This window comes from Geotrypetes seraphini, chromosome 6 (genome assembly GCF_902459505.1).
Source record: "Geotrypetes seraphini chromosome 6, aGeoSer1.1, whole genome shotgun sequence".
NCBI classification, from domain to species: domain Eukaryota; kingdom Metazoa; phylum Chordata; class Amphibia; order Gymnophiona; family Dermophiidae; genus Geotrypetes; species Geotrypetes seraphini.
This window is the reverse complement of record NC_047089.1, coordinates 236,012,001-236,025,306: the sequence shown is the minus strand read 5'-3', so window position 1 is coordinate 236,025,306 and position 13,306 is coordinate 236,012,001. Positions and strand designations below refer to the sequence as shown.

Sequence of the window (13,306 nt, the reverse complement as noted above, 5' to 3'; positions counted from 1 at the left end):
CAGAATCCTAAAGAATAGCAAGATTTTGGAACCCCAAAGAGTAGCAACATTCCATAGAGAGTCCCAAAGAATAGCAAGATTCTAGAACCCCAAAGAGTAGCAACATTCCATCCAGAATCCTAAAGAATAGCAACATTCTGGAATCCCAAGGAGTAAGAAAATATTCCGGAATCCCAAACAGTAGCAACATTCTAAGCTACCGATCCAGGGCAAGTAGTGGCTTCCCCCATGTCTTTCTCAATAATAGACTATGGACTTTTCCTCCAGGAAATTGTCCAAACCTTTCTTAAAACCAGCTACGCTATCCGCTCTTACCACATCCTCTGGCAACGCGTTCCAGAGCTTAACTATTCTCTGAGTGAAAAAATTTTTTCCTCCTATTGGTTTTAAGAATATTTCCCTATAACTTCGAGTGTCCCCTAGTCTTTGTAATTGCAAACTAGTAGATAGCAAGCCGCACCTAGCATGTGCATGGACTTCTGAAGAAGGCTACCATTGCCAAAACACGGACCGCATTGGGTCCTAGCAACCTATTGTGCATCGTTCTCAATAGAATACAGTCGCCTAGCTACATTTCAAATTTTAAAATAAACTTCAACTTGTTATATTGTCCTGTTTTCATCTGATACAGCGTGTTTTATGCTCCACTTTTTTGCTGCATCGCTTGCCTGCCTTACAGAATTGGAACGACAGGCCTTCCGTCGCCTAGAGATGCCTTGTTGTTATGAAGCTTTCAGATGCAGTGAGAGGAGGAGGTGGCGACATATTGGGGGAGGGGGCAATAGGATAACAGGGTTGTGAGTGGCGCAGCAGTTAAAGCTACAGCCTCAGCACCCCGAGGTTATGGGTTCAAACCCATACTGCTCATTGTGACCCTGGTCAAGTCACTTAATCCCCCCATTGCCCCAGGTACATTAGATAGATTGTGAGCCCGCCAGGACAGACAGGCAAAAATGCTTGAGTACCTGAATGAATCCATGTAAACCGTTCTGAGCTCCTTTGGTAGAACGGTATAGAAAATTGAATGAAAGTGTAGAGTTTCAGCCTCTGATAACCAGAGCTGGTATTGATTGTGACATCATAATGCCTCATTCATTCTACCAATGCCTAATAGCCAACCTCATCAGTGATGTCACAATGGCTTGACTGTCCTATTCTTGGCTCACTTCTACTACATTTTGGTTTCTAGAGTGGCACAGTGGTTAAAGCTATAGTCTCAGCACCCTAAGGTTGTGGGTTCAAACTCACGCAGCTCCTTGTGTCCCTGGGCAAGTCATTTGATCCCCTCATTGCCCCAGGTACATTAGAAAGATTGTGAGCCCGCCAGGACAGACAGGGAAAAATGCTTGAGTACCTGAATAAATCCATGTAAACCGTTCTGAGCTCCCTCTGGGAGAACGGTATAGAAAACTGAATAAATAAAGATAGCTGTCTTGCTGTACTGACATATTCTTCCCTGTTTAAGCTCCAAATGTATTGGCTTAGGTATTTTAAAAATTATTTTATCCTGACAAGTCATGTTGCTGAATTAGTTTAGGGGAAGAAGTAAAACCCTTGGAATCCTGAGTCTTAGAATTTTTCAGGCGAGAGGTCATTTTTGGTAAACGTGTCAGGTCTGACTCAGGTCTTTGTCGCAGCTGGCAAACTTGCAGTTTGTTTTAACCGCAGAGAGTAGCAGAGACACTGCTGGGGTAATTCTAGGTTTTATTTTTTTTAATGATCTAGATGGCAGCATTAGGGGCTGTCTTTCATAGAGCTAAATAATCCCAGATATGCCTATTTCATGCCAGTCAGGCATCATATGGAACAATTATTCACCAATCAGGACAGATTGAGAATCTTACCCAGTTGATCCAATCCTCATCCGAAGCAGACCACATTTATTTACACTGGAGGCAGACAAAAAAATCATGGTTTCATGACAGAAAGAACACGGGTTACGAACCCCTGACACAGCTCAACCAGTGGGCAAAGACCATCAAAATGTTCAAATGCTATTTGATAAACTTCAGACCGTTACTAGAAGCTGTTCGTCCTAAGTCTGCCTCTCCTATTACCAACATCGTCAGGAGTTTTTAATTTATCAAGCAGAACACTTGCACCGAGGCCTTAACTGTCGATTTGAACTATTACTATTCTACAAGATACTTGAAGGATTGGTCAACGTGGAGCTAGTGAAATATCTTGACAAATTCGACATACTAAACGAACACCAATCAGGATTCAGGAAAGGCTTTAGTACTGAGACAGTCCTAGCCTCGATCCTAAATCACCTATACGGCTTATTCAGCAAAGGAACAAGTGCTCTAATTCTACAGCTGGACTTCAGTAGTGCATTTGATCTAGTTGATCACGAAATAATGACACATTGCCTAGATGCAATAGGAATCATGGGAAAACCTAGGAACTGGATACAGGGCTTCCTAACAAAGAGATCATACCGAGTGGGTAGTGATGGGACATATTCAAAACTCCTGGAGAAACCCCTCGGGAGTACCACATGGTTCATCACTTTCACCTACTCTAATCAACATTTACATATCATCTCTAGGGCACTTACTGCAAAAACTAAACCTGATCTACTACATATATGCAGACGACATCTCCATTTTAATCCCAGTGAACAGCATAACAAACAAAACCTCAAAATACATTACTCATATTATGACCGAAATAGAACATTGGACAAGCAACTTCAAACTGAAACTTAACACAGAAAAAACAAAAATCTTCCTTGCAAGCCCAACGGATAAAATTACCAATTCAACGTTACATGTAAAAGATCAGGATTACTCAATTACCAACACAATAAAAATATTGGGAATCACATTGGACACACACCTCACAATGATTGAACACACGAATATAGTGGCAAAAAAATGTTTCCTGACGTTATGGAGATTAAAGACCATCAAAAAATACTTTGACCCACTATCGTTTAGATTACTAGTGCAATCACTAGTGCTTTCTGCTCTAGACTATTGTAATATCGTTTCTTAAGGGTATACCCAAAAAAAACCAATGAGGAAGCTTAGAATCATTCAGAGCTCAGCAGTCCGCTTGATATATGGATTAAAAAAGAATGACCATGTCACCCCCTACTACAAACTACTGCACTGGCTGTCAGTCGAGGCAAGAATAATATTCAAGTTCTCCTGCATATGTTTCAAGCCGGTTTGGGGACTAGCTCCTACGTACCTGCAAACATACAGTGGTACCTTGGATTACGAGCATAATCCGTTCCAGGAGCATGCTCGTAATCCAAAATGCTCGTTTATCAAATCGAGTTTCTCCATAGGAAATAATGGAAACTCGCTTTGATGCGATCCCCCCCCCTGAGAACCGGCATTGCTCCCCTCGAAGGCTCCCCCTGCGATCAGGCATCCCCCCTGTGATCCGGCACCCCCCCTGCCTCGAACCGGCACCCCCCGCCACGATCCGATCCCCCCCCGACACGATTGGGCACCCCCCCCTGACACGATACGACATCCCCCCCGACACAATTGGTCACCCCCCGCCGCTTCTTACCCTCATCTGGGCACTCTTGAAAATCAGCCTCCTCCTCTGCTGGGCCTTGAGCATCTGAGCCTGCGAACGTGAACTCGCAGGCCTTGAGCATGCTCAGATGCTCAAGGCCCAGCAGAGGAGAAGGCCGATTTTCAAGAGTGCCCAGATCAGGGTAAGAAGATGCAGGGGGTGCCCTATTGTGTCGGGGGGGGGGGAGTCGGATCATGGCGGGGGGTGCCCAATCGTGTCGGGGGGGGGGGGGTCGGATCGTGGCGGGGGTGTGCCCAATCGTGGCGGGGGGGGCGGATCGTGGCGGGGGGGGGTGCCGGTTCGAGGCGGGGGGGGGGGGTGCCTCGCAAACCGGTGCACTCGTAAACCGAGGTACCACTGTACTTTGTATTCTACAGCCCAATAAGACAAACCAGAAACAGCTATCTTTTTGCATACCCAAGCATAACCAATTGTAAATACAAAACCTTTCTGGACAGAACTTTCATGCACCAAGCAAATAAACAACAACATTGGCTAGACAGTTACATTAATAAAGCTGAACTGACCTACAATGCTTTTAGAAAACTCATAAAAAACACCTTATTCGACAGATATATCACCTAAACAGAACTTCACCAAACACTCTGTTTCTTTTCAAAATGCCCTCTGAAATCCTAATAGAGCAGCATTTGTAATTTCAGGACCTTTCTTCTAATACGTCTGAATCTCTAAACAAACTATATTGTAATTTTCTCTTTTTTTTTTCTTAGCAAACAGTATATTTTGTAATTTCGATTTCTTAAAGTCTCTGTACTCTGTACTCCTTCTACATATTGTAAATCGCTGAATGTCCAGCTCTCTTGAATGTAAACCGCCTAGAAGTCGCAAGATTGAGGCGGTATAGAAGAATAAAATTATTATTATTATTATTATTACAGACTGCGTAGATTGAGGAGGATATAATACATTTACTCATCTGCTGGTTAAACTTTTAAAAATGCTATATGTCAGGTCAATATTCGGCCACGGTGGTCAGCATTTTAGTAGCTGTAGTAGCTTAAAAAAACCAAACTTTGGATATTCAGGGCTCCTATACAGAGAGTGATCAGCACTGAATATCTGGATAGAAGAGTGATTGCTGGTGTTATCCAGACAATGGCAATATCCAGATAACTTACGTAGGACGCCATTTTTGCTGTCTGACGCTTACAAGATAAGTTATCTAGATATAAGGTTGTCAGATTTCTTTTTTAAAAAAAAGGACATCTGGCCACGCCCCAGTCTATCCCCGCCCCATTCTGGCTCCACCCCCGCCTCATTCCACCCCGCAGCTCCACCCCCCAGCCAAACCTCCTGTCTCCTTCCCTGAGGTCCAGAGGGCCTCTGTGCATGTGCGGATGTTGATGCAATGATGCCACACTCATCCACACGTGCATATGACATCATCGCGTCGATGTCCGCGCAGGCGCAGACGGCCTTCAGACATGGCCCCAGGCTCGGGGATTTCCAAAACCTAGGCAAACTGCCGGGTTTTGGAAATCCCTCTGGGCACCCGGACTGTCCTCTACAAAGAAGACAAGTCCAGGTTTCCCCGGATGTCTGGTAGCCCTATCTGTATAGCAAACTGAATTTCATAGCTATCTGGATAATTCCTGGTACTGCCAATGCTCCACCCAGCACTATTTGATAGTGCCAGAGTGGTCAGTAATAAAGTTGTAAGTGAAATACTAGAAGTTACCCACTTGCATTAGTATTCTATAAAACAGGGGTAGGGAACTCCGGTCCACGAAAGCCGTATTCCAGCCGGGTTTTCAGGATTTCCCCAATGAATATGCAAATAGATCTCATGCATATTCATTGGGGAAATCCTGAAAACCCGACTGGAATACGGCTCTCGAGGACCGGAGTTCCCTACCCCTGCTCTAAGGGCTTCAGGGCTGTTGCTGCGCGGCTTTGTAGAAGAAGGGGTTAGAGAGAAATTCTATAAAAGGCGCCTAATAAGATCATAATTGAAAGAAATAAAATTTAATTGAGTGATAGGCACCAATCTTCTTAGGCTTGATTCTACATAAGATAGGCGCCTATCGTATGATGCCTAACGGTGCCTAACTCCAAAGTAGGCATGTTTAGGGGTGTAGAAGGACTTAAGTGCCATTAGGCATGACTCTCTAAAGCAGGGGGTCTCAAAGTCCCTCCTTGAGGGCCGCCATCCAGTCGGGTGTTCAGGATTTCCCCAATGAATATGCATGAGATCTATGTGCATGCACCGCTTTCAATGCATATTCATTGGGGAAATCCTGAACACCCGACTGGAATACGGCTCTCGAGGACCGGAGTTCCCTACCCCTGCTTATAAAAGAAAGAAGGCAACTATTTTCTTTTATAGGATAGGCTCCAAATTAGCGCCCTCTAGGTGTCTTTCTGTAGAATTGCCCACTATGAGGCACTTTGGAGCATGCCTACCTTGTAGGTGTCGTTCTGCGTAGTTATCAATTAACCACTAGATGCCACTTGTAGAATCATGCCTAGCCTAAGTTGACTTAGGTATCGCTAGACGCCATTGAGGTAGGCGCCGGTACATTAGGCCAGGTTTTACTGGGTTCTAATTTCTCTCACTTCATTTCCATAATCATAGGGCCTGATATTGGGTGGCATTTATCCTGGCAGGAGTGGCTTATGCTTAGAAAACGGCTGCTCCCTGAGGTAAGCTATTAAATTTTTAGGGTGACCAGTCATTCCTGCGCCGGACAAAAACGCACTGACAATCGTGCGCAGACAATCCCGCACAGGACGTATGCGCGCTGGATTAAAACAGTAACCGTTAGCGCTCTTAGGGGGTTGCGGGGGGGAACCCCCCCCCACTACGCTTACAAGTGTTCACGCTCCCGTTGCGGGGGAACCCCCCCCACCACACTAAAAACTGCCAAATACCCCCAAAACTTAGCAAAAAAAAACCCCATCACTGCTTTACTGTTTTAATCCCGCACGTGTACATCCTGTTCAGGAATGTCGACGAGCATCAGAAGCGCATGTTTTTATCCAGCACGCTTCTGCTGTGGTACCAATTTTTAGTGGCATCCGCCAGATAAATGCTATTTACAATCTTTACTAACTGTCAGTGGTTTAGCCCAACATCTGTCTGACATTCTCTGACATTCCCCAACACCCACCCGACCCCCCCCCCCCTCTAGATCAAAGAAAACTGTCACCTGGTTTTTGGAGTTGATGTTGGGTGTGCTGGGACATAGGAGACAAGTTTTCAAAATGATTGGGGTACCTCATTGAACACAAACTACCTCTCTCAGGATCCTGTGAAGGAATTTGTTCAATATCAAAGGTGCCGGAGCATCCATTGCACGCACAGAGCCGGTCCTTATGTTCTGGCAGTCTTTTTAATTTGTTGGTCTCATAATCTTCACCTTGGCTGTTTCACAGAAAATAATTCACTGACCTGCGTAGAATCTGAATGGAAACGAAATACGATTTTTGTAATGATTTTCCCATAATAAGATATTTATTAAGCGGGGATGTGGGTGGGTATTGTTTTAATTATCTCATAATATGTATGAATTAATTAATATTTTTGATCTATTAGGTTAGATTTTCTGAAACAGGTAGGGAGGGATTGGGGGTTTTTCTATTTTATTTATAATTGTTATACATAGTAAATGTATTACATAATATTATTATAAAATATGAATATAAGAATGATATGTTGTGCTTAAAGTGTTACATGAAGGAAAATCAAGTATGTATTTATAAGATCATATGAATTTTTCTGATACACGTGTTGTAATATGCAAAACTGAATAAAGAAATTATAAAAAAAGAAACAAAATATGAGTATATGCGTAATTTACTAGCTTGTGTTAAATTGCTAAAATATGTGTTCATGCAATTTAACCTATATTTTTAAATATACGCTCCTTGTAGAATTCAAGGGGAGAAAAAGATTATATGGAGGGGGAGGGAGGGGATACATCATTTGTAGAGATAATTTGATATATCAACCCCCCCCCCAGAGTAAAGTAATGGAGAAAATGCTTGAGAATGTGAGCAGAAACATAGAAACATAGAAGATGACGGCAGAAAAGGGCTACAGCCCATCAAGTCTGCCCACTCTGCTTACCTGTCTATGCCCTAATGACCCAATTTCCTTATCTTGACCCTCGTAGGGATCCCACATGGGTATCCCATTTATTCTTAAAGTCTGGCACACTGTCTGCCTTGATCACCTGCACTAGAAGCTTGTTCCAATGATCAACCACTCTCTCTGTGAAGAAATACTTTCTGGTGTCGCCATGAAATTTTCCGCCCCTGAGTTTGAGCGGGTGCCCTCTTGTGGCCGAGGGTCCCTTGAGAAAGAAAATATCATCTTCCACTTCGACACGTCCCGTGAGGTACTTAAATGTTTCGATCATGTCTCCCCTCTCCCTACGTTCCTCGAGAGTGTAGAGCTGCAATTTGTTCAGTCTCTCTTCGTACGAGAGACCCTTGAGCCCCGAGATCATCCTGGTGGCCGTCCGCTGAACCGATTCAATTCTGCGCACATCTGTACTGTAATGTGGCCTCCAGAGAGTTTACTTTGAAACGTGTGTATGTCAGTGGGAGATCTGTTATCCATAAGAGACCATCGATTGAAGATTTGGTGAACGATTATGCCGTGGATATTTTGGCCCCGATTCTAGAAAGGGCGCCTATCCCAGTCAGTCTGTCTGATGGGAGAGAAATAAATAAAAGCATTAAACAGACCCAACTCCCAGTATTACAATTATAATGAAAAACAGCTTAAAATCGCCATTCTAAATAGCATCATAAGAAAATATTATAACATTAAGGACATTGTTTGGACATCTAAATCTCACCTAAACCTGACTCTCTAAAGGATGCCTAAAAAATTAAGGAATCTAAACAGTGCTGAGCGCCGCTGAGCGCGATTCTACAAAGGACGCCTAACGCACCTAACTTTAGACGTGTTTTGCAGAATCGGGGCCTGTATGTATAACGGTGCACGGACCTGTTGTCTCTGAGCTGTGTCCTCTTGGCTATAGCATTCTTCCCCAGGTGTAGCACCTGTGCTTGACATGATGGGTCCCAGGGCGGACGCTGGGGAGGGGTCCCCCAAAGCTTGCTTGCAGGTTGCCCCTCTTTCAATTTCAGGCAGGATTGGGGCTCCCAGTGACATGGGGGGGGGGGGGGCCAAGGGCAATTGCCCTGTTTGCCCACTCCTGTCATCGACGAGCCTAGCCGGGTAAAGGTGAGAAAGAAGGGCGGCAAGGCAGTAGTTATATTTAAAGCAGAATTGCAGCTTCATTGGTTGTCCATGTGCAGTATTTTCAGGAAAGAGCATGCTGGTTATGGTTTCGGAAGCAAGTAAGCTGTCTTTTTTTAATTTTTGGAAACTTCCTCCAAGGGGTTTGGATTTTACTAGCAAAGAATTGTACGAATTTTTGGCTTCAGCACGAGCGCAACATCTGGAGACTGTTATTGTTGGAGATTTCAATTGTCAATTGGATGTAGTGGAGGATAGAAAGGTGAAAGATTTTAAGCAGTTCCTGGAATTAGTAACTTTGGAGAATTTGCTTAATACGCCCACACACTCAAAAGGACATATTCTTTTGATTTGCTATTCATTATTGTTCCCCCAAAGCAGTTGTGTAGGGTGGGCTAGGGTTTCTTAACCCGTGTCGCCTGCACCCCCAAGGAACGTGAGAAGGTTGTCAACCAGGGTGCAAAAGAGAGTCGTGAAATCTGAGACAATTTATTGGACCGTTCTAGACAGAGTGAAATCAGTTAGGCAGTTTTCAAAGGAATTTTGTCTGCGTAAATTCCTTGTGCTAAAACTCAAATTAGGGCTCCTTTTACTAAGCTATCGCTTTTAGCGCACGTGCTAGACGCTATCGCCTCCATTGAGCTGGCGTTAGTTTTTCCGTGGAGCGCAGGGGTTAGCGCTCTAATCTGCAGAGTGTGCTAAAAACGCTACCCCAGATTAGTAAAAGGAGCTCTTAGTATTCACTTAGGTACGTTCAACAATATTATGTACAATATCGTACATAATATGACATAATATCGTACATATTATGACATATTGTAAGTTTGGACAGATCTTAAGTTGATATGGGAAAGTGCTTTTTGAGAACGAGGTGGTGGAGGCACTTAGGTACATAGCGTATTTTTGCTACTTCAGCTTGTCTGCGGTATTCTTTGCTCACATGTTTAAAGACAATAGACTGTTTTCAGTCCAGTTTAGAGAATGACACGGTGACAAAATTCATCACCGTTCCCATCCCCGCGGATAACCGCGGGAAATAATCCCATGCCATTCATACTCTGATTCTTCCCTCTCTCCTTAAAGAATGACATGAAGATGATTTCCCGCGGTTATCCGCGGGGACGGGAATGGTGATGAATTTTGTCACCATGTCATTCTCTAGTCCAGTTCTTTATATGGACCCCTGAGGAAGGCGTGTTCGCCGAAACACGGACCGTGTAGGGTCCGGTTGGATTTTTACCACTGTATTTTTTATCAATGTACTTTTTTCATTGAATTTTCATGTTTTCATATGTCAGTATATAATAAACATCTGAAAACTTGGCTAGTCTCAAAAATGTAATACTTCCTCCCTCTATGGTATTTCATCTTTATACTAAGTCCCTCTAAACCAGGGGTGTCCAACCTTTTGGCTTCCCTGGGCCTCATTGGCCAAAAAAAAAAAAATGTTCCTGGGGCCGTACAAACGCGCAAACGCTGCAGCAAGACAGAGGAGGGAGCCGGAAAGACAGTAAACACCCGGGGGCAGCAGAGGAAAACACTGCATCGCCCTTGACTGGGGCCACACAGAATGCTTCATGATGCCGCATGCGGCCCTTGGGCCGCAGGTTGGACACCCCTGCTCTAAACCTTCTTTATACCAGTTCCTGTAAACCGTGCCGAGCTCTACGATTGCGGAGTTGATGCGGTTTACAAACTTAAGGTTTAGTTTAGTTTAGTTTAAATTATCTCTAGAACATCAGTATCCACAGTTTTTTGTTTTCATCGGAGGATTGTTTTCACTGTGGATCATTGGGTCTCTCCATTTTTCTTTGTTGGGAGGCACTTAGGTATCAATATTTTTCCTGTCTAAGACCTTAATTTTGGATTTCTCCATGGAAATAGATTCTTTGTTGGATTCTTGGAATAGGGTTTTGAGAGGGCATTGAGCTTGATCATTTCACACCAGTACGGAAGTACCAGGAAAAAAAAGAAGGTGATAGACGCTCTTTTCTAAGGAAATTTAGGGCTCCTTTTACTAAGATGCGCTAGCGTTTTTAGTGCACACAGGAAATTACCGCACGCTACACCACGCACTACGCTTCTAGAACTAACGTCAGCTCAATGCTGGCGTTAAGGTCTAGCGCACGCCGCAATGTAGCGTGCGCTATTCCGCGCTTTAAAGCCCTAACGCGGCTTAGTAAAAGGAGCCTTTAGTTGAAAAAGGTGACTTTTCTGCCCCTAGAGCGCCAGTGGCAAAAGTCAAGGGATGAACTGAGTGAAGCTACACGGGGACAATTGTTCCTGGAATACAGGAAGATGTGCTCTAATTTCAAAAGGGATTATTTTACCCATTGCATGCTTTCTTCAACGGATTCTTCTTAAGCGTTTTTAAACATAGCATGAGAATTGAAGATTAGAGAGAAAGAAGTCACTGATATAATGGGTAACCCAGTCAGGACAAGTGTTAGCATTATTTTTTTTCAATAAGATTAGTGTAATAATAAAAAGAAATCAAATCCTTGCACCACTGTGAATGTGGTGAAACCGCGAATAACATGGGGGGGAGACCTGGCCTGTTCCTGAAGGAGAGGCAAAACACGGTGACGAAAGTGATGGGAATTGGCGATTTTTCTCTGTAAAGGCTTAGAATCGGTGATTTCTCTAGGCAAGCTGACATCTTATGGGGGGGCATAGGAGCCAGCAAGCTAAAAACCGCAAATTATCGAAACCGCAATTGCTGAAATTGTGAATACGGAGGGAGAAGGGGGGGGGGGGCTAGAAAACGAATTAGATAAATAAATAACCTTGGGAGTTCTGATCGACAAGTCGATGAAGCTGTCCACACAATGTGCGATGGCGAAAAGGGCGAACAGAATGCTAGGAATGATAAAGAAGGGGATCACGAACAGATCGGAGAAGGTTATCATGCCACTGTACCAGGCCTTTGTGCGCCCTCACCTGGAGTGCTGTGTACAGCACTGGCCGCCGTACATGAAGAAGGACACGGTATTACTCGAAAGGGTCCAGAAAAGAGAGACTAAGGGGCTGGAGGAATTGCCGTACAGAGAGAAACATAGAAAAAGCAGCAGAAAAGGGCTATAGCCCTCCAAGTCTGCCCATTCCAAGTATCCCCTCCCCTGAATTTACTCCCTTAAAGATCCTACGTGAGTATCCCATTTTCTCTTAAAATCCGTCACGCTGCTGGCCTTTATCACCTGGAGTGGGAGTCTGTTCCAATGATCCACTACTCTTTCGGTGAAGAAGTACTTCCTGGAGTCGCCATGAAACTTCCCTCCCCTGATCTTCAGCGGATGCCCTCTTGTGGTCGAGAGTCCCATGAGCCAGAAGATATCATCTTCTGACTCAATGCGTCCCGTGATGTACTTATATGTTTCAATCATATCTCCCCGTTCTCTTCTTTCCTCAAGTGAGTACAGCCGCAATTTTTTAAATCTTTCTTCATACGTGAGATCCTTGAGCCCCAAGACCATCCTGGTGGCCGTTCGCTGAACCGACTCGATCCTCAGCACGTCCTTTCGGTAGTGTGGTCTCCAAAACTGAACACAGTACTCCAAGTGAGGCCTCACCATGGCTCTGTACAACGGCATCATAACTTCAGGTCTCCTGCTGACGAAACCTCTGCGGATACACCTCATCATTTGTCTTGCCCTGGAGGAAGCCTTCTCCACTTGATTGGCAACCTTTATGTCCTCACTAATGATCACCCCTAGGTCGCGTTCCGCCATGGTCCTAACCAAGGTCTCACCATTTAGTACATAAGTTCTAAGCGGGTTTCTCTTACCCAGGTGCATTATCTTGCATTTTTTAGCATTGAAGCCTAGCTGCCAAGTAGTTGACCATTGTTCCAGCAACAGTAGGTCGTGTGTCATATTATCAGGTAATAAGCTTTTGCCTACTATGTTGCAAAGTTTGGCGTCGTCGGCGAACAGTGATACCCTTCCTCTAAGTCCTTGCGTCATATCTCTTATGAATAAGTTAAATAGAATCGGGCCCAGGACCGAGCCCTGCGGCACTCCACTGATCACGTCTGATGCTTCGGATGGGGTACAGTTCACCACCACCTTCTGAAGTCTACCGCTCAGCCAATCCCCAACCCATGTAGTTAGAGTGTCTCCTAATCCTATCGATTTTAGCTTGTTCAGTAATCTTCGATGAGGGACGCATTCAAATGCTTTACTGAAGTCCAAATATACCACGTCCAATGACTCTCCGGCGTCCAGTTGTCTAGTAACCCAGTCAAAAAAGCTAATCAGATTAGATTGGCAGGATCTACCCTGGGTGAACCCGTGTTGGTGTGGATCACGCAGTTTTTCTTTGTCTAGGATTGTGTCAAGATTCTGTTTGATCAGTGTTTCCATGAGTTTACACACTATAGACGTGAGGCTCACTGGTCTGTAGTTTGCTGTCTCTGTCCTGCAGTCCTTTTTGTGGAGTGGGATTATGTTGGCGGTTTTCCAGTCCAAGGGGACCCTTCCTGTGCTTAGGGAAAGATTGAAAAGAACAGATAATGGTTCTGCCAGGACTTCCCTTAAC

General features: G+C 44.4%; 1 protein-coding gene across 4 annotated transcripts in view; it reads left to right on the top strand.

The window, feature by feature from the left end:
* Nucleotides 1–13,306, top strand: part of ERG (ETS transcription factor ERG) — a 429,387-nt gene that overhangs the window by 106,119 nt on the left and 309,962 nt on the right. The window contains exon 1 of one of the 4 annotated variants that reach the window (XM_033949787.1): nt 6,182–6,201. The exons of the other annotated variants lie outside the window; for them this stretch is intronic. The gene's annotated coding sequence lies outside the window, so the exon portion shown is untranslated. Of the gene's footprint in view, nt 1–6,181; nt 6,202–13,306 lie in introns of those variants that run through there. 4 annotated transcript variants of the gene reach the window in all.